We start from the raw sequence: 22,670 nt of genomic DNA on the forward strand, positions 1-22,670 counted from the left end.
TGTGGGCTCTGGGGCTACCATGGGGAGATAGGACTCTCCCCGGCTCTCTCCCCCCGCAGCAGCACCTGGGCTGGGGGGGAAAAAGGGGAAGAGGCACACCTGGGCCGGGCTGGGTTGGGGCTGGGGGAGGGATGCCTCACCCCCAGTCGCAGCAGGTCCGTCCGCAGTCCAGGCCACCGATGATGGTCAGCGGCTTTAGGTTCCCCGTCACTGGCGGCCTGGAGGAGCGGCAGTGGCTGTGGGCTCCTTTCCCTGCCCCCTGTCACTGGCAAGCAGCCAGCGGCTGCTGCCTGCAGGTGACAGAGAGCGGGGGCGGAGAGATGAGCCCTCAGCCAGCTGGCTGAGAGGAGCGAGTGGAGGGGCGGAGAGAAGCCCTGGGCCGGCAGGCCTAGAGAAGCACGGGGGAGGGACTAGAGAGGAGAGAGGCCGCAGCGCAAGTGAAATGGAGTGCCGGGCCGGGCCAGCAGGGTCCTTGCTGAGCATGGGCCTGCCACCATTATAAACCCAGTACTGTCTGGGGCTGAGCGAGGGGCATCTCTCCCCTCTGCTGCCCTGAGCACCTGCACAGAGCTTAACAGGCTGCTGCACAGCTTATAGGGAACTTAGACTATGAGATCCAGAAAGAAGCAAAAGGTTGTCTTTAGTCTGTCCCTTGAATTCCAGTACGAATGCCCACTGGAAGGGTTAATTTAAGGCCTGAAATTGATGCTTTTCCCCCACCCTGAACAGTCCTACTCAGGATACTTGGGGTGGGGGGGGGGGGTATTCAAGCAAATGGACATCATCTGTTGTAAAAGTAACACGGCTGCTACTCTGAAATATGACATTTGCTTATTCTGGCTTCTTGGCCCTATTAACCATGAGTTTAACCATGAGTTTGGTAGAGATGGGAGAAGGAGGAAGGATCTTATCACCAAGCACAGGGTAGAAAACAGAAGCTAATTATTACTTCCCTTACATTATAAATTATTATATGATATTCCAAATTGAAAGAGACTCTTCGATGTACATGCCCAAATTCATAGGTACAACTCCCGGAGAAATGCCCTTAAAAAGTAATCAAGCTACCACATGCATTATAATCCAGCTGTAATTGTAGGTTAGTTAAGTACTCAGTCATTACCTGCAGGGGACTGAATCTTCTCCAAACACACTAACATTTTTAAAACAAGGCATCAATGAGAAACAGAGTTAAGATGTTTCCAGTGTTGTTGTAGGCATGTTGGTCCCAGGATACTAGAGAGACAAGGTGTGTGAGGTAATATCTTTTATTGGACCAACTTCTGCTGGCAAAAGAGACAAGCTTTCAAGTTACACAGAGCTCTTCTCAGGTGAAGATTTATTTCCTTGGGCAGCAGACAATGCTCTTCAGCTGCACAACAATACTACTGTAAATGAAACCCAACCACATCCCACTGATTCCGTACTGCTTAAGGGCCAACAATTGCATTGGTTGTCACCAAACCCAGCTCGCTGTCAGGGGCTTTCATACACTTATAGCCACAATGTTCAAAACCACCATGGGGACCTGGTTCCCCATTCTGCAACAGTACATCCCAGCCACTTCAAATATCAAACGTGTTTGAACACAAAAAGGTGGATGGAAGCCTGCTTTGGAGAAAATGAACAATTATACATGAAAATAACGAAGGCAGTTACCAGCTAAATATACATTTGGAACCGTAAGAGGTCATTGCATGGGTGCCACTTGTGCTCCTGATACTTGGCATACAAACTGATTACTAGCTGCCTTGCTGACAAATTAGCACCTGTCAATGTACCCCATGATTCCTGTATGTCCTCAGAAAATCTGTAACATTATCTATTTGGCACGAAACTTATGAAATACAGGCTCACTGATATTTCTTTGGTTTCTGAATAAACAAGGTCTGACGGAACTTGACAATAACGAAGGAGTATCACAAATCTCTCCTCCTTCTGCTCTTTTCTTTGACCTTGCCTTCTCTAACAAAAACATAGCTATGTGTGTATGTAGTGTGTATTTTACACACACACACACACAATTCCAAAACAAAACTCTCCACTACACACAGTTCTCCCCCCAGGGAGATGATGAGGGAACAAACATGTGGCAAACAGTCACATTGCTTAATGCACTATTGGAAAGAGCTCAGGTACTATGGTGAGGGGTACTGTGTGAGAATCTATATAAAACAGAATAGAATGCAATGGAACATATGATTGCCTGATCCTTCATGCTCCTGAGTAAGGGACTGCATGCATCATCCTGGTTAGCAAGGACAGCACGTCTTGGCACTTTTACACACCCTAACACATATTCACGCTTCTTCTTTGTGGGATTTCTCCCCTCCTTCCTCCAGTTAAAGGGAAACTCCTCCTCTCCTAGACAATTCAGGGGAAACTGAATAGCAAATTCCATTAACTTGAACTCTGAGACAGTAACTCAGCTACTATGAGTCACTGACAGCTGGGAACAATCCCACCAGCTTTGGAGAAATGCCATACTCAGTGCAGTAGCCGCCCCCTTCCACACCAGTCCACAAAAGCTAGCAAATCTGAAAGGAATCACAAGGATGCTACTGCTCGCTAGAGAGGGAGGGGCAACCCTACTGAAAGAATCCTAGCAAAAGAAGGGCCTGCTTCAGGCAAGCTTCTGAGCAGAAAAGCACTTTATGTTCAACATCATTGTTTCTGAAATGGTCTGACCTGTGCACTGCAACCTTGGTTTCTGGTTTGAAAAGGGGGCTTAGCAAGCTTTCCTGTAGAGAGCTGTTATATAATTACCAAGCCTCACCCAACCACCTCTCTGGTATGTGGAAGAAGTGTACTCTTGTGCATCCATCAATGTATGTACTCTGGTGCCTTATTGGCAGAATTCACACTCTCAGCAACAGAGATCAATAGGTTCCCTCAATCCACAAACACACAATGGTCAAGAATGAAAGCACTAACAGGTAGATACTAAAGAGCAACAGCTGTCAGACATTAGCTTCTTTCCATCTCTAAAATTATCTCCCTGAGTCACAAACATGGTTTGCCATAAGAAACTTTCCTGCACCCGGCCCTATTGAAACTCTTCGCTGGCCTCCTCTCCTGCATCCATTTCAAACTCTTCATCCTCCGCTTCAGGGCCCTCTCCAATTCACTCTCCCTGCATCTCAGCTCTCATTTACCTCTCACCCACCCTGCCACACCACTCCCTTTTCTTCTTAAAGTGAGGCTCTGAAAAGTAACTAAAAATAGCACCTGCATGACCAGCAGACCTGTTCCATGTGTGTATTCCAAGCCCTATCTGCTTGCTTTAGTGACACTTTACTACCTTTAGCTATACAAACCCAACACAGCTAGGAGAGGGGTACTGAATTCCTTTCTTCTCACACACCAGACTTGCTTGCTGAGGTTTAGTCAGTTACACAGATATCACTGAAGGCACAGTATTTTATTAATAACAGTGAGGAAGCGCGACAAGGAAAGAAACCAGCTTGACTCTCTGATCTCAGGTTAACTCCAAGTTTAGAAAAGGATATCTTTTCACTTGTCATCCAAGCACATTTGAGATGGAGTTATTAAGAAAGAATAAACATGGAACCACAAGTTCCCCTTTTTTTGCAGTCACTTTCAAGGGTACAACCAAAAAAGGTAAAGGTCCTCAATATCTTCCTCCCATTAGCACTTTTGTTCGCTCTTAGGTCCTGGTCTACACAAGGGAATTTAGAAAAGAAGTTCACACAGACGCTACCACCAATTCAACTGCACTGGTTGGAGCCTCACAACATTTAGCTGACAGTGATGAAAATGCCAGAAGCTGCCACAGCCGTGTGTGCACTAAAACTCCCAGCAGCTCTACCACTGGTACAGCTAAACCAATAGTAGTTCTGACGGGACATTCCGCCCCCATCTCCCCCCATTTTTTCCCCTTATGAAGACTAGATCCAGGCCTTTTTTCAAGCCAACCCCTTACATACAGAACCACTGCCTCTACCTGTGCACCAATCACTCTTTGGTCCTCCAAATCCATTTTTGCAAACCCTTCTTTCATTGCCCCCCTCACAGCTGCTCCCCACATCCTCTAGCATGGAAACATTCCAACCACAGATGCCATAAGTAATTTGTTCCCTATTGTTGTAACAAATCTCGCTTTTGGGACTGTGACATATAGTTGTTTCTACTTTACAAGTTACATCTACTACAACATTTGGTTTAATGTTACTTTATGAGGGAACTGCAGGTTTTCTATTTAGGAAGACTTCCCGGATGGGGAGGGGGATTAAAGAATATTAAAAGATCTGGCTAAAAGATCAACTAGGAATGTTTGTGCATGCACAAAGATAGAGAGGGATTCTTTTTACAGCTAGTTCACACTACCCAAGACTTCAAAAGACATACTTTGAAGTTTAAAAAAAGGACTTTAAAATGACCAAAGATGCAAAAGGAGATTTAAAAAGGCTATGCAGTTGGATACTGAACTCCATTAAATATTTCTGTAAACTTGAACATACAATGGTAACTGTGCATTAGAGAGAGGAATAATGCAACAGGTAAAATGTTAGTAAGGCTTTCTGACATCTATACACAAACCTTTAGAAGTAGCAGGAACAGGCTACACAAGACATCAGATCAAGAGCTAAAAGAGAGGTCAGAGCACTGATTTTGAGAGCCAGATGGATCCACAGACAGACTGAGCTATAGTGAGAACAGCTTCTAAATATGCATGGGTAACCTCTACCAACCTGTAACTATTTAACAAAGTTTAACAACCCGACTGTGAGATATTCATAGCTTGCAACTAGGTCAGAATACATTTAAATACAGGTTTCTCACATTTTAAAAAAATGCTTTTTACTAATAGTTTTACAGAAAACTATAATACTCAACACAGTACTACGGTTTTTTGATTAAAAACTTTGGCTAAGAAGAAAAAAGAACAAAGGCAATAATAAAACATAGTGAGAGGTTTAAAGTGCAGTATGCTACAACTCATCAAGAACTAGAGGCAAAACTTTCAGACTCCCTGGACTACACAGCACTTGCTTCCAATCGTAGAAGGTTCTGAGATATTGGACTTTACAATCACAATATTATTATGTAATCATAGAATCATAGAATATCAGGGCTGGAAGGGACCTCAGGAGGACATCTAGTCCAACCCCCTGCTCAAAGCAGGACCAATCCCCAATTTAATCATCCCAGCCAGGGCTTTGTCAAGCCTGACCTTAAAAACTTCTAAGGAAGGAGATTCTACCACCTCCCTAGGTAACGCATTCCAGTGTTTCACCACCCTCCTAGTGAAAAAGTTTTTCCTAATATCCAACCTAAACCTCCCCCATTGCAACTTGAGACCATTACTCCTTGTCCTGTCATCTGCTATCACTGAGAACAGTCTAGAACCATCCTCTCTGGAACCACCTCTCAGGTAGTTGAAAGCAGCTATCAAATTCCCCCTCATTCTTCTCTTCTGCAGACTAAACAATCCCAGTTCCCTCAGCCTCTCCTCATAACTCATGTGTTCCAGACCCCTAATCATTTTTGTTGCCCTTCGCTGGACTCTCTCCAATTTATCCACATCCTTCTTGTAGTGTGGGGCCCAAAACTGGACACAGTACTCCAGATGAGGCCTCAACAATGTCGAATAGAGGGGAACGATCACGTCCCTCGATCTGATCGCTATGCCCCTACTTATACATCCCAAAATGCCATTGGCCTTCTTGGCAACAAGGGCACACTGCTGACTCATATCCAGCTTCTCGTCCACTGTCACCCCTAGGTCCTTTTCTGCACAACTGCTGCCTAGCCATTCAGTCCCTAGTCTATAACTGTGCATTGGGTTCTTCTGTCCTAAGTGCAGGACCCTGCACTTATCCTTATTGAACCTCATCAGATTTCTTTTGGCCCAATCCTCCAATTTGTCTAGGTCCCTCTGTATCCTATCCCTGCCCTCCAGCGTATCTACCACTCCTCCTAGTTTAGTATCATCCGCAAATTTGCTGAGAGTGCAATCCACACCATCCTCCAGATCATTTATGAAGATATTGAACAAAACCGGCCCCAGGACCAACCCCTGGGGCACACCGCTTGACACCGGCTCCCAACTAGACATGGAGCCATTGATCACTACCCACTGAGTCCGACAATCTAGCCAACTTTCTATCCACCTTATAGTGCATTCATCCAGCTCATACTTCTTTAACTTGCTAGCAAGAATACTGTGGGAGACAGCCACCAATTCCTTTAGCACTCTCGGATGCAACTCGTCCGGCCCCATGGACTTGTGCACGTCCAGCTTTTCTAAACAGTCCCTAACCACCTCTTTCTCCACAGAGGGCTGGCCATCTACTCCCCATGTTGTGATGCCCGGCGCAGCAGTCTGGGAGCTGTCCTTGTTAGTGAAGACAGAGGCAAAAAAAGCATTGAGCACATTAGCTTTTTCCACATCCTCTGTCACTAGGTTGCCTCCCTCATTCAGTAAGGGGCCCACACTTTCCTTGGCTTTCTTCTTGTTGCTAACATACCTGAAGAAACCCTTCTTGTTACTCTTGACATCTCTTGCTAGCTGCAACTCCAGGTGCGATTTGGCCCTCCTGATTTCATTCCTACATGCCCGAGCAATATTTTTATACTCTTCCCTGGTCATATGTCCATCCTTCCACTTCTTGTAAGCTTCTTTTTTATGTTTAAGATCCGCTAGGATTTCACCGTTAAGCCAAGCTGGTCGCCTGCCATATTTACTATTCTTTCGACTCATCGGGATGGTTTGTCCCTGTAACCTCAACAGAGATCCCTTGAAATACAGCCAGCTCTCCTGGACTCCTTTCCCCTTCATGTTAGTCCCCCAGGGGATCCTACCCATCCATTCCCTGAGGGAGTCGAAGTCTGCTTTCCTGAAGTCCAAGGTCCGTATCCTGCTGCTTACCTTTCTTCCCTGTGTCAGGATCCTGAACTCAACCAACTCATGGTCACTGCCTCCCAGATTCCCGTCCACTTTTGCTTCTCCCACTAATTCTTCCCTGTTTGTGAGCAGCAGGTCAAGAAAAGCTCCCCCCTAGTTGGCTCGTCTAGCACTTGCACCAGGAAATTGTCCCCTATGCTTTCCAAAAACTTCCTGGATTGTCTATGCACCACTGTATTGCTCTCCCAGCAGATATCAGGAAAATTAAAGTCACCCATGAGAACCAGGGCATGCGATCTAGTAGCTTCTGCGAGTTGCCGGAAGAAAGCCTCATCCACCTCATCCCCCTGGTCCGGTGGTCTATAGCAGACTCCCACCACTACATCACTCTTGTTGCTCACACTTCTAAACTTAATCCAGAGACACTCAGGTTTTTCTGCAGTTTCGTACCGGAGCTCTGAGCAGTCATACTGCTCCCTTACATACAGTGCTACTCCCCCACCTTTTCTGCCCTGCCTGTGAAATGAAAAGGTATTTTAGGTAATTGTTTATACATTCCTAAAATAGTTATAATTTCTCTCCCCCTCCAAAACCTAAAGTGTTGCACTCATGGCACTAAGACAGACTGGCTTTACAGGTTGAGGGATAATACCAATATATTTTTTTTTAACTCAAAAACGTTCAGAAAGCAGATTTTCTGTCAAGTATCAGGCACATAGAGAACATGTGATAGCATAATGATTTTATCATCACTATTTTGGGATGATCTGCAACCATTACTCATGGCTTGGCCACTTGTGAGTAATGTAGCCAGCCCAAACACATGTCAAAGCATTCTTTACACCACATCACATCATATATTCACTTTCATCCAGTTTTCTCTGAAGCACTGATAGTATTCCTCATATATGCATTTCATCTGTGTGCAGCCAAGGCACAATCCTGTTTCACAATTACAGAATACCATCATGCTTTCAAACTTCTCTTTAGGATTAGTCCCTGCACTGGTTTAACCTACTCATTTTCAAAAAGACCTGTTGGAAAAAACACTCCTCCACAGCAGCAATACCCATCCCTCTGGTACCTCCCAATATTTCCTTGCCTGGAATGGAGGCTTTACTGAAATCACCGCTCACGAACTACTGGCACCTTCTGATAACACAGCAATGGGAGGTTTCAGAGTAGCAGCCTTGTTAGTCTGTATCCGCAAAAAGAACAGGAGTACTTGTGGCACTTTAGAGACTAACAAATTTATTTGAGCATAAACTTTCGTGAGCTACAGCTCACTTCATCGGATGCATGTGAGCCTCAGCCCCCATCTCATGCCTGTCCCCACACTCCCTTCACAAAAGCATATTACTTCTTTTCCTCGCAAGTAAAGGCATAAATATGTCGGCTTTGCTCAGAAAGCGCCCAACACTTCACACAGGTAAGCAGGTTTGTGTAGAAACACACACCACTTTTTGAAGCGCTCACCTCAGCCACACCCTGCAGAGATGGTCTTTGGTCAACAACTGTACAAATACCAGCAAGTTAGTATTGTAATTAATACTCATTTTCAGGTCAAAGCAATTTTTGTTGCCCTAAATCCTGCCTTCCTGCCCTGCGTGTGAGAGGAGAACCGTGACTACTTTTCAGCTTCCCCCTTCTGCAGTACTGCAAAATGCCATGCCATCCATGCTGAACCAAAATTTAACTTTGATGGTCGACACTTAAGATTTTATGAGCTGGTGGATTAGATTCTCTCCGCTGAGAGCTTAGTTACAGTTAAAGGTGACAGGTATGGCAAGTCTAAATTTATCAGTCCCTCGGAATGTAAATCTACATCAAAGAGGATGGAGGTTAAGCTCTTACCTTTTCATCAGCACCTTTGTTCAGCAGCCAGCACACAGAGCAAAAACCAACAATGCTTGGCTTGCAATCACTCCCTGCAACTGGAAAGAAAGGAAAATGGGGCTGGATTAGAGACTTGCAGGAGAGGAAGATCAGAGCCTAAATAGGATGCTTCATTTCATAGGAGTTTCAAGTTAATCGCAGACAATGTTCAGAGAACACTCAGTTGGGGGAGGAATTCCCAACAGGACTGAAATAGCCAACAAGGCGCTGCACCTCTGATTGTTCCTGGATGGGGGCCACTAAGTGCAGGAAAGGCAATAACATTTAACACAGGGCATGAACCATGTCAAAATAGAACCAGAGAAGGGAATGAAAAAACAGAGGGGTGTCTGGCTTGCCATGGTCTTTCTGGATCTGAAAGTCAAAGTCCAGGGGCCTCTTCATATGAAGGTCACAGTCCTGAGAAATCTGAAGTACATTTCACAGAGAGACCTTTCTTCCTAATGTAGAGTAAACTGAGGCCCATTGGTTCCTATATCACAGCATTCTATCACGGAGCTCAGGCTGCAGCTGTAGGTCCTTCTCCACGTATAGAAATGCAATGTACTACTATAAACCAACTCTTTATTAATACTGTTTGACATATGAGGTACAAATTTTCTAGTCTTACATAGAAAAACCCCAGAAGTGGGACTTTTCCCAAATTCTTTGCATAATCTCCTCAAATTAATACCAGGGCTGCCTGAAAGCCAATGCCAGCCAGCCAGCCAGCCAGCCAGCCAGCCAGTGATAACTTTTCCTTTCACAAGCCTGTAGCCAGTGATTCACGTAACTGCTCCACACACAGCTCAGGCTGGGCTCTCTGTCACAACCTCCATTTATCACAAGAGACCGTCAGTCAGTCACCTGCCAATTTGCCCAGGAAAGCAGCAGCTCACTCTGCCTGGCAACAAGAACACGTTTCACCACTTCCCTTATCACTGAAGCCAAACACAGGAGTTCAGGGCCACCCTACCTTCTCTCAGCAGCAGATACACTGACCTTTTGGCTGCAATTTTACCACATGCTTTGGGTCATTAAACAAAAAAACATCTCCCACACCTCCTCTTGTTTTAAAAAGTTTTGCTATTATTCAGGTTGTCTAGTCCAGGGGTTCTCAGAACAAATTTTTGGTGGCCTCAGAGTGCGGTCACCAACTCTTGCTGGTGGCCGCGTTGACAATTTTTCCTAAAATACTTAATTAACCTTAGGAAAAACAAATAAATATGCACATATATGTGTCCAAATCATTGTAATTTATTTATGTTGGGTTTTTCTCAGACTCAGTAATAATAATAATTTACAGTTGTCTCTTTTCTTTACTGGACCTAAACAGACTAGAAACACAAATAAGGCACTTTGCATGTTCTTGTCTTTTGTTGTTGTTTCTTTTGCTTTTTTAGTTGTGCTTTTTTTCCCCTTAAGACTTGCTAGCTGGTAAGTCTTCTGCTGTGAAAAGTGATATTTGTATGTTTGTTAATATCAATTTTCACAGCAAACTTACTCAGCCCCAGCAATCTCTGGGACAAATTAAGCCTGGATAGGGAGGCAAACAGGGAGGCAGCAGGGCCCAGGGACGATGGCAGGGGTGGTGAGCCTGGGGCCAGAACCTGGAACCAGAGCCTGCCGCCACGTGGATGGAGCCCAAAGCCCCATGGTCGAAGCCTGCCTCCCCTTACCCCGGGAAAGTGGGGAATTCACCAGTTGCCTGCACTTTCAGTGTTTGAGTCTCTGGAGGGAGGCAGGGCCCAACCGCTGCTGGCAGCCTTGCGAGAGGGGCCACTGCTTTGCGTTACCCCCATCACAGTCCAGATGGCTGTGGCTGCAAGAAAAGGCCCTGGTGGCCGCATGTGACCACATTTGAGAAACAGTGGTCTAATCACTTGCAGGTTTCCACAGTCGGACCATGTCAACACTACCACTTATGTGGGCAAAACTTACATCACTCAGAGGTATGAAAAAAATATACACCTCAAGTGACATATGTTTCGCCAGCATACGTGGTAGTGTGCACAGTGCTATGTCAGTGGCCGAGCTTCTCCCACCGCTCATTGGGGTGGTTTAATTAGGTCAATGGAAGAGCTCTCTTCTGTCAGCATAGAGCATCTACACGAGAGATCTCACAGCAGCACAGCTGGATCAGTACAGCTGTGCTGCTGTAAGCACTCTAGTGTAGACATAGCCTCAAACAAGTCTAACACATATGGCAGCCCACAGCATGGGACCTCCCTTCACAGCATTTCCACAATACACAGCTCCAAAAAGAGAAACAGTGAACCAGAGGTTACTGGATTAAATGGCTTCCTGGCACCAGGCCACTTTCACAAACATGAGCAAGAGCCTGTGTGTAGCACCAGCCAGTTATATTAGAAGATTAAAAAGACAATGCTCAGGGAAGTCAGCCCAGAAATCTATTCACTTTCCCTCTCCCACCCCGTATACCTATTTACAAAGTTAATGTAATTTAACAAGCTTTTTATTTTCCTATCAAATCTTTCAAAAGGGCTGGGCGTTTGACCAATCCAAAACTAGTTGGTCAGCTGATCAGTCAAATATTGTCAAAAAATATCATAAATGGTGAAATATTTTAAAGCACAGATTTACTAGAACAGTAACAAGAGTAACAAAAAAAAGAATAAGACCTTCTGATTTCTAACAAGCTTAGCTTTAGACAGCTACATATGCTTAATTACAAAACCAAGGTGTTTAGCTGAGTTACTTTGACTCAGAAAAATGTATAACACAATAAAATTAAGGTCTCAAAAATGAAAGAATGGCCGTGGCCTACCTCAGGGCAATCTTGCTGGAATACCTGATAATATTTCACCGCAGTCAAATAATGGGCAGTCAATTGACATTATTTGCCCAGTCAATTAACTGGTTTGCCAAACCTAATCTCAGGTTAGGATCTATGTTTCCTCTAAGCTGCGCGGTTGGGCAGCCGACCAGGAGAGATTCAAGTGTCGTGCAGTTGATTAGCAGAGCCCACACATCCAGCAGTGTGTGTTCAGGTGCCCCTCCCACCTGCTGCTTTGCAGCCACGTTGCTCCTGCAGCTGCTCCCAGGACCCTCCTGCTGGCTGTGCAGCGTGGGGGTAGGGGGGTTCTGATGTCAGGGTGTCCCCCTCCCCCTGCCCTTGTACCTCATCTATACAGAGCAGGGGAGAGGGGACAGCCTGGTTCAGCACTCGGAGCTGCTGCAGTCTGAGGTCTGAAAGACTCGAGCCTCTGGGCAGTAATTGCCTTTCTTAAAGAGACAGCGCACAATCGCTGAGACTTCCCCAGCAGCCAGCTCACCCAGTCTCTCTCTCTCCCCCCCACCTTCCCGCTGCCCATGTACCCAATCTCCGCAGAGCAGGGGAGGGGAGACAGGGCTCGGGACAAAGCAGGAGAGCGTTCAGTGAGTGCCTTAAAGAGACAATGTCTCAGAAACTTCCCCAGCATCCAGGACACACTGTCTCTGTGTCTCATACACATGTTCTGTGTTGCACACATGCACACACACACACACGCTGTGTCACACACACACACACACACTTGTCTCTTTCACACTCACCTCCTAACACATTCTTGTATTATTGTTGTTGTTACTTCTTGGTACTTCCTGCAATACACATATATTTCTCTGTAATTTTATTCTTTCAAAGTGTTTTATTTTAGTGTTTTGACTGGTCAATGCATTTCATAATTTTTATTTCTCTTACACTTAAATTTAATTCGTTGAGTAGTGAGTTCTAAAAGGCCTAACCAGTCCTGGCTGGAGTAATTATCCCTATGGTAACTTTTTAAAAATATTATATCTAGGTTTTTTGTTTCTACTGGTGGCGCGCATTCGCACATACCTCGGTGCACATAACAAAATTTATTCCGCACATGGATGAAAAAAATTAGAGGGAACATTGGTTAGTATCTAAACATTTTCCCCTTCCCTTCTATTTCCATTATCTCCCTGGACCCAAACATCATGATGGATAAGCAATAATGTAGATTCACTAGAGAGGGAAGGGGTGAGAGGCAGAAAGAAATAGTTAAAAAGGGAGGAGATCAGCATGTCTTGATGTATCTCAGAAGCATAGAAATTAAGAGATGAAAGAGACCTATTAAATCATCTGATTTATCCCCATGCAAATGCTGGGTCTTTGGCTTTAGGATCCACATCTTGAGTGCTTTGTCCAGTCTAGTTTTAAATTTCTTCTTCCAACTCTACCTGAAATGTAATAATTTTCAGGATCTCATTCCACTGCTCCTGGTTATGCCTCTTTCTACAAAGCTAAATTAATTCATTTCCATCTTTCAAGAGTACTCCCCTCAAATATTTGTAGATTATCATCACTTTTCTCCACTACATGCTTTTAGTTATCACTTAGCCCAGGGGGTCTCAAACAAGCAGCCCCCCGCCCCACCCCGGCCTACCTCTAGGCCAGGGGTGGGCAAACTATAGCCTGCATGCCGCATCCGGCCTCCGGGATTGCCCCCCGTGGCCCCGCAAGCCCTGTGCCACTCCCTGAAGCGGCTGGCACAATGTCCCTGTGGACTGGGGAGGGGGCGGGGGAGAGGCAAAGGGCTCCGTGAGTTGCCCCGGGAACAGGGAACCACGGCCAATGGGAGCTTCAGGGGAGGTACCTGGAGGAGCTGCAAGTCAGTGCATGGAGCCCTGTGCCCTCGCGCCCTCCCCCGGGCCGCAGGGACATGGTTCCAGCTGCTTCCCGGAGCGAAGTGGTGCAGGGGCCGGGGCCAGGGCCAGGGGAGGCAGGGAGCCTGCCCTGGCCCCGGTGCGCACCGCTGCCACCCCTCAGCCCACATTGTCCCCGAACCCCTCCTGCACTCCGCACCCCAACTCCCTGCCCTGAGCCCCCTGCCACACCCTGCACCCTGGGCATTTGCGTTTGAGACCTCTGACTTAGCCAATCTACCCGTATTTATAATGGGTTCTTTGCTTGCATCAGTCCCTTCCGTCTTTAATCATTTGTCACTCTTCTCTCAACTCCCTCAAATTTGTTTACATCTGTCTAGTAATGAAGTACTTGGTCCTCCACCCTACTGCAATCTAAGGCTATGTCCACACTGGCACTTTTGTCACTCAGGGGTGTGAAAAAACACCCCGCTGAACAACAAAAGTTTTAGCGACAAAAAGCACCAGTGTGGACAGCACTTCGCCAGTGGGAGCCATGCTCCCAGCGACAAAGCTACCGCCCCTCGTTGGGGGCGGTTTTATTTTGTCACGAGGAGAGCTCTCTCCCGGAGATAAAGAGCAGCCACAAGTGCACCTTACAATGGCACGGCTGCAGCAGCACAGCCACACCATTGTAAGATGCACTGTGTAGACATAGCCCAAGTCTCAGACTTACCAAGTGAGGGATATTACCTCACTTTTCCAGAACAAATGCACCCCAAAGTCATATTGGCTTGTTTTTTGCTGCCATACTGCACTTGCAAGCTCATGGATTTGCTGCCTGTTCTCACTTCGAGATCTCTTTCAGCATTACTGCTTACCAAGTGTCTCTCTCCCATTAAATATCAGCATTTCAGATTATTTTGCTTCAATGTACTAGTGTCTGTTTAAAGAAGTATTTCATTTTGATATTTCCTATCCACATTTCTAATCTCTCCAGTTTCTTGTGTGTTATTTCTCTGGCCTCACTGGTGTTTGCTTCACAAACCACTCACTCTCTCAATTTTGCATCACTTACAAATGTCATTAAAAATCCAGATCTTTAATAAACCTAAAACCAAAACCACAAGACAATGCCTCCATAAAATTCTGTACAATTCTGTTCAGTATTACTGAGAGTCACCCGCGTGTTTACCACTGAGCACCTGTTGAGGCTTTGTGACCCATTCTTTAGCTTTATGCAAAACCAGGATCATAATGGATAAGCTTGACACACCCAAAGCTTCCACTCTGAAGAGCCATTCGGGTACATGACAGAGAACCTGTCGGTCTTTTTTAATATAGTTACTAATTATGTGGAAGAGGGAATGAATCAGGAAGGAACAACATTTTGGATGACAAAATTATTAGTTAAGTCAGTCAAGACTAGAGAAGATTGTGAGGAATTTTAGGGGGTCCTAACAAAGCAAGGCAACTGGGCAGCTTGGTGGCAGATGAATATTGACAATAGCAAGGAAATGCACATTGGAGGGAAGAGCCTGAACTAGTGATGTGTTCTAAATTAATTGTAAGCAGTCCAGAAATACTCATGCTGTATAAGTGTCACTGCAAACAGCTTATTGAAATCATTTACTTAATTATTTCAGCAGTAGTTGAAAAGCAAACAAGACATCAGGAAGGGAAAAGACTAATACTGAAATTACATCAATTAATACTACGCCCTCATCTCAAATTGTGTGTTCAGTTTTGGTCACCCCATTGAAACAGTATGTAGCAAAAAAAAGAAAAGTGATAAAGAGCAACGAAAATTATTAGAAGAATGGAAACACTTGCATGGGAAGAGAAATTACAGAGATTAGGACTCATTTAGAGAAGAGGAGATTAATAAAGATAGATAAAATAATGAAAAGTATGGAGAAAGTAAATTGAATGTTCTTATTTATTCTCGCTAATAACAGGACACCCAATGAAATTAAAAGTCAACACATTTAAAGCAGAAGAAAGGAATCAGGGGAAATTATGCATAGCTTATGGAATTCACTGCCATAAAATATTAAGGCAAATATTTTAGAACTCAAAACAAGGATTAGATTTTTATCTGAATAAGACAAATATCCTCCACAGTTACAATAATTAGGATGAACACTTATTAGAATAACATGCTCCAGAATATAAACAAGACAATTGGTTGTCTTGGATTAGGAAGATGTTTCCCCATTGACTTTCAGTGGGATGTGTACCCTTAAGTCATTTAGGAGCTTTTGAAAGTCCCATCCATATTTACATAATTATCCATTATGGAAATTGTACCTTTTACCTCCAAAACATCTGATCACTGGCCACTGTCAGAGACAGGCTGCTGAGCTGGGCCTGTGGTCCCGTTCTTATTTTCCTATTCCATTTTTTGTGGGGGTTTTAAAAAAAAAATTTTACCATAACTGCAAGTTAGGACTCAAGCACAACAGAAAGATGCTCAATCTCACAAAAACACGCAAAGAATGGTGAGGTCAAAGAACTAAAGTGGTGGTTCAAAAGATGGAAATTATTCACAGATGCATTTGCATGTCTATATATGAGTTCTGCAAGCCACTGAGCAATAAATACATCAGGACCAAAAAGCCAATGGGGATGAACAAGAAGGCATAGAGTGTGATTGATTTTACAGCAGAAGGAGTCATTACACCACTTTTGTGACAGCAGCACTGTCAGTGGTGCCAAGAGGCTCCAGTCAAGATCAGGATCTCAATATGCTAGGCACTCTATACAGACACAGTAAGAGACAGTCCCTGTCCCAAATAGCTTGCAAACTAATTACAGAAAACAGACAAGCGTGAAAAAGGAAATATTATCCCCATTTTACAAAAAAGGAATGAGGCACCCAGAGAATAAATAACTTGCCCAAGTTCACACAGGAAGTCTGCGGCATTATCTAAATTTCATCTAAATTTTTGGATTCCCATTCCACTGATTTAACCACAAAATCATCCTTCCACTCAGCTTCTTTAAACACTAGATGACACAGTAGTAAAAACCCCTGTGCCCCGTAACAGGGTCAGCACCTGCCTCTCACAAGCACCCCCCTTCTCTGGCCGACAATGCCTGCAATCTCACAGTTCTTTTCAGCAGGGCGGCACTCACCTCTCATGAACTCCCCCTTCCAGCAGATGGATCTCTCATTGGATCTTCAGCGACTCAGTCCTCTGGCCAAGCTGTCTACACTGTTCCCTTTACGGAGTACACTGTCCAACATGGCCTACCTCAAAGCCCTCAGTAATGTCCTGTACCCCTCCCCTGGCTCTGGTCCTCAGACTGACCAACAGGGCCTATCTCTGTACACTAGTTGGCCAGCTTACATGTGAAGGTAACTAGCAGCCATGTGCCACATCCCTTTAACTAACTGTATTTCCCTGGGCCTCTTCCCCGTAGACTGTCTTAAGTGAGTCCTGGCAGCCAGCCAGAAGCTATTCCCTCACTTCCCTGGTCCCTGCCAGCAACTTCCTGCCTTAGCCCTTGCAGCCAGCCAGGAGCACCTCTTGCTCCCCCAGTCTCTGCTAGTAGACTGATCTATCCAGGCTCTTTCAGCTCCTGTAACCAGCCAGGAGCACCTCTTGCTCCCCTGGTCCCTGCACTTACTCTGGCCCTGCAGCTCCTTTTATATGAGCCCGCTGGACCCCCATGGGCTGCTCCCTGCAGCCATTCTAGCCTGCTTGGAAGATCTCTCCACTGCTCCTCTCCTGGGATGGCTGTGGCAGGCCCCCGAGGCCTCCAAGCAGGGGGCCTTTGGGCCTCATCTACCTCATCATACCCCCATGTAAACTAAAGTTGATTCCATAAGTAGCATTGGTAATGAGAAACAGGAAAAAATTCTCCTAGTCTACACAAGGACTAAATACCCTTTTACTGCTGCATTAGCAAACTCTTTCCTCACTATGCTGGATTCAAGTAGCTCATGTCCCTATTTCAAAACTTCTTTATTATTCTCCCATTCTCTAGCGACCCATCCCCAGTCCTTACTTATGAGAAGTGGACACTAGACAATTTCCCCTCTGTTTGGAATCTTTTTGGATAAGAAAGTTGTCTTCTACATAAATTAGGATAAAAATACCCACTCTAATACACAAGTATTAAGTGGCCACTGAATGACATAATGAAGTCTCAGGGTTTAGTATCACTACAGAGTTAACTTGATCTTTTACTCAGATATTGTCATTAACCTGGCTCCTGTCCACACACAAAAGCCTCACACAAATGTAGTCATGTTTTACACTCGGTTTAGTAATCCCTTCCCACAACTCTCTCATATACCCAAGACAGGTAAATTCTCTCACAATTCACTGGGAAAGAATCACAGAGTGGCTCATCTTACTAAAGCGCTAAGAACCATGGGATATGTCCCCGGAAATCCTAGCACCTCACATGAGTGAATGTACCATCAGTATGGACACACTCAAGTATAGCTTTGCAGTGTGGCTGCTCACCTCCAAGCCAGGTCAACCCAGGTGCTCAATCCCAAGTACACTCTGCAGTGAAGACATATATATACTCAAAGAGCTTGTCTACACACACAGGTTTAACTAACAATGTGATTTTAAAATTTTAGTTAAACCTGCGCAAACCAGGAGTGGACAATATTATTTTGGTTTAAGAGTGGCTTATTTCAATTTAGCTTAAAACCTGTCCCTAACTAACTTAATCTAAACTGAAATAAGCATGGTTTGAAAGACAGCATGCATGTGGTCTTGTGCACCAATTAATTAGATTGGTTTAAAATCACACCTTTAGTTGAAACGGTGCAATTTTGCGTGTTCCTATGAGACAGACGATTGTCAGAGGAGACACAGATGGAAAGTGATATGGACACTTGTCTTCCCAGTGTTCTAAAATAGGATGGTGAAAGGGAAGGGGCCAGTGCTAGAAACCAAACATATTTCCCAGGAGAAGAGGAAGAAATGTTGAAGGAAATAAGGATTGTGAGAACAGGTGATCCAGAAAGTAGTTACAGTCTGACATCAATCCAGAGCCAACTGGATCCATCACAAAACTTTATGGAGAAGTTAAAGAACAAGGGACCTTTTGCAGAGATGTTTAACACCTTTTTTTGCAACTACAGAGTTGTATATTTACTGAAGAAATTAATGTGGCATATTAAAGCTGAAAATATGACTTCAGACAGGAAAAAAGAATAAGAGGAGAGACTGGAAACACTGGACCAGGGACAAAAGAGAAGAATATATTTGGAAGGTTCTGAATGCTTTGAGGAGAGTCAGTATGGATTCACATCAAGAATGGGAAAGAAGTACCAGGGAAAAAGCTGAGAGGGAGCATCGCAGACACAATATCATGACACAGAGACCCCTTGGCAAAGGGTTCTGTTCTTTGCAAACATCTCTCACCTCAGACCTGACAAACTCACTACACCAAATATGTCTTATAAGACTTTTATCCATAAAGAGTAACATGTAAAGTATCTACTCAAAGCTTGTAACCTGTCAACATCCATGACTGTGAAATGTATATACGGGTAGCATTTACGGAATAATGTATTTATCCTGAAAGTATGCTTTATGGACTTAGGGTAGAAATTAGTTACCAGGAGACCATATGTCTTGGCGATGGCCCACTTGGGCAGGGTGCAGTTGTTCCCCTGCCCTGTTTAGCTGGTGATACAATGCAAGGCTCAATTGTTTAGCTTGCGCAATACTAACCATTTGAATGGGAAACCATCTGAGGCAATGACAATCAACACCACTTAAAAGTAAAAAAAGAAACGTCAAGACAAAACAGAGGTTTGCCCTGCCTGTGAATAGAAACATGTGACATTCTGTAACCCAAAAGCAACTCCAAGGCACCCCCTAATATTTACCCTGGTGATATTATATGCTTTATGCAAAGTATGCCTTTTAAGGTATCATTCTGAAAGTCTTGATCTGTTAAACGTTAATGTCCAGTTGGATTGTATGTGCTGTCATTGCATCTGAAGTTATGAATATTGACTATGTACCAGTATTTAAATGTGTTTGCTCCTTGAGGTGACATCCACAAGGTAGTTTACATCTAGTCTAGCCAGCACATTGTGGATGAACCATTCAAGGAATGGCCCATTAAGAAACTCAATAGGCCACAGAAGAAGCTTATCCTCATATGATGGGCTTTCCTGTGGGCACTTCAGCCAGTATATGAATAATGGCTGCTATGACTCATCAAAGCATGCAAGGATGCAAGCATGCATCTGACTAGATCATGTAATACTGGACTCCATCTCGTGCCTGTACTATTCCACAAACTGTGCTGGGGACTTTGCTTGGAATAATGAAGTTCCCTCCACACGGAAGTTGTTATAAAAGACGGAAGTGACATCACCACATGGCCTCATTCCCCCCACAATTCAACACCTGGAAACACCTTAAGAACAAAAATGGAACCAGGGATGTGGTCCCAGGCTGAAGGGATTTCTAGTCTGTGTATGGAAGACTGGTGGACTATTTGTACCATCAGGGTGATACACTGCTTGATTCAAATCCTGTCCAGTGTATAGAACTTAGATTGCGATTTTGTTTATTTCTTAGGTAACTAACTTTGATCTGTACACTTATTAATCACTTTAAATTTATCTTTCTGTAGTTAATAAATCCGTTTTATACTTTTTACCTAAAACAGTGTGGTGTTATGCAAAAGGGAAATCTGCTCAGGTACAAGGGCTGGTGCACTGTCCTCTCCACATTGAGGGAGGGGCGGATTGGGAAATAAACTTACTCTGGGTGGCATGTGATATTCAACCTGAGAGGTTTTTGACTAAGGAAAGGGATGAGGTCACTCTTTCAATAAGTGGGGTGCTTAAAAAAGGGGGAAGAATTGATAGGGGAAGTAGAATTGGGTGGCAGCCTGGGCAGCAGTGACCGTGAGCTGGTTGAGTTCAGGATCCTCACAAAAGGAAGAAAGGAGAGTATCAAAATACAGACTCTGACGCCCTTAGGGAACTGATGGGAAGGATCCCCTGGGAGGCTAATATGATGGGGGGAAGAGTCCAGGAGAGCTGGCTGAATTGAAGGGGCGCAGGACCAACCAGACTGGTATGCCCAAGGGCTCAGTGATACTCCAGTTCCAGGTTGCACCTGAGGAAGCCCATCACAAAACAAAAGGCTGCTCTCAGTATAACACAGAGGAGGGAGAAGTATTCTGTAGCCATTCACTGAGGAAACCCCTTGTGGAGTGGGGGCGCTTTCATGAATGTTTGGATTTTGTTCTGTAGTGCAATCATTTATTTCCACCACACTCTCTTGTTTCTAATTGAAGCTTTATTCTTCATTAAATAAACCTACTTCTGTTCATGATAAGTGCTCACAAGTCCTGTATGGTGTACAGCAGCAGGGGTTTAAGGTAAAACTGGTAAACTGAGGTACACTGGATCTGGAATTTGTGAGTACCCAGTGTCAGGGGAACATTCAAAGGGACTTGGGGATTGGGATGTACCTATTGTTAACCTGCAAGGAAAATTAGGGCTAGCACAGCTCAGAGGACTGCTGAAGCTACTACAAGAAAGATTCCCCTCTCGCTGGAGGCAGGGGGTAACAAGGTCACTCCGAGTCCTGGGTACTCTGGAGTTTAAGAATGAGTCTGATATAGGACTGCACCAAAGTGCAGTCTGCAATGTCCAAGAATAGAGAATGAAAAACTGTTGTGAATATCACACACAGAAGACACTGCTAAATAGGTGGAGTAAGGTGACAAAAGGATAGTGGGGTCTATTTAATTCACTTTATATTAATGATTACTTTATAATCACTTTTTATTAGTATCCATACAGCAGGAATAAATACATATGAAAAACTAAAGTGCTATTAATCAATATACAGCATGAGGACAACAGTAACACTTCACTCTTATGTACAGTTTTTCATCTAAAGACCTGGAAACGATTTATAAAGAAAAGCAAGTATCATCCTTACAACAGTCAGGGTAAGCTAGATATACCGGAAGTCCGAACAGCTAAGTGGCTTATGCGATTTGATGTGCCATGCCAGAAAGAGGACTAATCGTACCCTAGCTAAACTCAGAGGGGGTAGGATTCTAGCCAAAGAAATGAATGTTCTTTATTAATAATACCAAATGGAGCTCAGCTGTGTAAATAAAAACCCTTTTGCCTCAGCTGAAGCATCATTATCTCCTCTCTCTGGCATCCCTACAACATTCTTCTTCCCTCTACAAGATAACTCTCAGTAGAACCATTTGGTGCAAGTTTCTCATAGCAAATCTGTTGCTCATGCATGTTGGGCGGTGTAAGTAAATAGGCTTGTTTGCCAGCCAGAGATAGAACTTTGGGTTTGACTTTTTGATACTCTTATATCTTACACTAATATATGTGAACAAAGGGATCCTTACTAATATGTGTGAAGAACAATGAACAAAGACCCTGTGTGTTGCATTTCCCCCAATCTGATGGGGCTTTTAGTACAATGAGAAAAGATAAGGGATCCAGTTAAAGTGTTAGTGGGCATGGTGGGAGTATAATATATGAGTGCAAACTTGAAGACTGCCTCAACTCCTATCTCAAGGCAAGGTCAAGTAACCAGTTGGGAGGGGCAAGGGAGGATGGGGGACGGTGAGCAGGCATAAGAAACACTAAAAGCCAAAGAAAGGCCTTGGCCAGAACACAACCTCACTCCTTACTCCTCCCATGGGATACAAAAGAGGTGGGAACAAAGACCCTAGACTCACAACCCTCCAAAACAGAACATGACCATAAATTGTAAGGAGTGGGACAGGGGCATGCATTGCAGGTATATTTGGGCCTGCTAAGAAGAAAGAGGTGGGAAATAGGAATGAGAACACAAGCAAGGCTCTGCGGTGTCAGAGCTGAGAAGGGGGACATGGGGTAAATGCTCTGTGGCATCAGAGCTGGGAACCGAACACTGGGAAACAGACTCTGCCAGTATGTAGAGCTATGGATATGCTTGCTTAGAACTAATCCCAATAAACATCACATTGCCTGCACTTCAGACTTCTGGTTTTCTGCTTTCTGTCTGTGTGACAAGAAGCAGGGGTGGAGGTAAGGGAAAGCCCTCTAACAGGTAGGAGCGTGTCTGTTTTTATCTGCATTTGGCAAGTTTTCCTTAGGCTGGAGACTAAGGGTACATCTTCACTACCCACCAGATCAGCAGGTAGTGATTGATCTATCAGGGATCGATTTATCGTGTCTCGTCTAGACACGATAAATGGATAGCCGAATCGACGCCTGTACTCCACCTCGGCAGGAGGAGTAAGTGGAGTTGACGGGGGAGCTGCCGTGGTGGACTCGCTGTCATGAGGATGGCCAGGT

The 22,670-nt window shown here is 44.5% G+C and overlaps 1 protein-coding gene across 9 annotated transcripts in view; it reads right to left on the minus strand.

Annotated features, from left to right (window-relative positions):
- The window catches only part of NDST2 (N-deacetylase and N-sulfotransferase 2), a 218,705-nt gene that overhangs the window by 173,644 nt on the left and 22,391 nt on the right, over nucleotides 1-22,670 (minus strand). For 8 of the 9 annotated variants that reach the window (XM_073352885.1, XM_073352875.1, XM_073352877.1 and 5 more), the window contains one exon: nucleotides 8,723-8,802. The gene's annotated coding sequence lies outside the window, so the exon portion shown is untranslated. Of the gene's footprint in view, nucleotides 1-8,722; nucleotides 8,803-11,531; nucleotides 11,602-22,670 lie in introns of those variants that run through there. The other variant, XM_073352880.1, reaches the window with a different exon arrangement.

Source organism: Lepidochelys kempii, chromosome 7 (genome assembly GCF_965140265.1).
Source record: "Lepidochelys kempii isolate rLepKem1 chromosome 7, rLepKem1.hap2, whole genome shotgun sequence".
Lineage (NCBI taxonomy): Eukaryota > Metazoa > Chordata > Testudines > Cheloniidae > Lepidochelys > Lepidochelys kempii.